Source organism: Schistosoma mansoni, chromosome 4 (assembly GCF_000237925.1).
Source record: "Schistosoma mansoni strain Puerto Rico chromosome 4, complete genome".
NCBI classification, from domain to species: Eukaryota; Metazoa; Platyhelminthes; class Trematoda; order Strigeidida; family Schistosomatidae; genus Schistosoma; species Schistosoma mansoni.
Window position 1 is genome coordinate 23,993,246 of NC_031498.1, and position 1,865 is coordinate 23,995,110.

Below are 1,865 nucleotides of genomic sequence, written 5' to 3' on the forward strand. Positions count from 1 at the left end.
AGTGGTCTATCGGTTAAGTGCTCTAGCGCGGACTGGTAGGTCCTTGGGTCCTAATCTCGCTGGTCGAGATCGTGGATGAGCACTGCCACTGAGGAGTCCTACAATGGGATGAAACGGCCATCCAGCGCTCTCAGGTTTTCCATGGTTGTCTAGCTTCAATTGACTCATGATTTGAAATATGAAAATACTGAAATCTCCACACAAACCCCTTTTGAATAAATAACACATTATGTTACCATTCATTATTCATGTCAGAACTATTATATCCATTGTATCTTTAATATCGTCTATTGTTCATTGTTTTATAAGTAAACTCTTTTTTTCTAATTGGCTGACGAACTACTCAAGTTTGTCACCATAGCACAGTCCCAAAATATATCTAAATGAATTTAGTGTTACCCATTCAATCAATCAATCTATTAAGCAACAATGTTTTTGTATGTTCTATTGTTTAACTTTTTGTTTTCTTCTTCTCCCCCCTTTTTCTTTTTTTTAGTTATACCCTATTTCGTATTATATTGGGTGATTTTGATTTTAATGCATTGGAAACAGCAAATAGAGTATTTGGTCCAATTTATTTTATTGTTTATGTATTCTTTGTTTTTTTTGTACTTATTAATATGTTTATTGCAATTATTAATGAAACTTATTCATCAGTTAAATCAGATTTAGAAAAACAACCAAATGAATTTGAAATGAAAGATTTTCTTAAAGATGTAAGTAATGAAAGGGGATTTTGTGGAGATTTCATATTTTCATAATTGAAAGCATGAGTCAATTGAAGTTAGACTACCAAAGAAAACCTGGGATCTCGCGAAGTGACGTCGTGGATGTGCACTGCCACTGAGAAGTCCCACAATAGGATGAAACGGCCGTCCAGTGCTTTCAGGTTTTCCATAGTGGTCTAGCTTCAATTGACTCATGATTTCAACTAGAATATTATTCTTTATAATATGCATTAGATATTAAACATTGTTGGATACTGGTCAAATTAATGGTCTAAAGGGTTAAGCGTTTGCGCGCGAGACCGGAAGTGCCGGATCATGGATGCGCACTACCACTGAGGAGTCCCATACTAGGACGAAACGGCCGTTAAGTGCTACTAGGTTTTCAATGATGTACTAACATTGATCTATTCATGATATCAATCAACCAAATGCCCTGGTACGGCCGAAAGTGGGAAGAGTCCACCCTCCCTCTCGAAATGCTCTCACATGGCTACGCGTATATAGCCTCTACCAGGGTAGTCCTATTCACTGCCTTCTCGTGGCATTACTGTTGTTTACGAAATTGAGAGGACGAAAAGCGAATGTTCGGCACTTTAACCGGGTTGGTGGACACAGAAAGTCCATCTAGGGGAGTTGGAAAACCCTGATTCCAAACCAATGGTGCACATGGGGTCCAGTATCCTGAGGGGACAAATGGCGTATGAATCAATCGTTGGTCACCGGCTACCATGGGACTGCATCTCCTCACGCTGCTCCACTGTCTTGTGGATCAGATCTTTAGGTTAAAGGCTCTGGGTGTGACCCCCTAACAAAACCACCTGCTTCAGTTTGGTCACCTGGGCAGTATCAAAGCCCTCACACAAATCGAATGAGATTTGTGAGGCGCATATTTATCTGGTGCCCCTTTGTACTAATATTTACATGTTTAAATAATTTAAATAAAACTCAAAAAATCTCCACAACCTTATACTGTTAAGAACTAATCACATAATTCTATACTTTCTGATCTTTATCAAATCTATCACTGACCTGTATTCACGATCTATTCTATTGACTAAAAATTTAAACCTTCATAGTGTTTACTATCACTAAGGTTCAATGCACATCAATTTTCTGTTAGATATAACCAAGGGTACA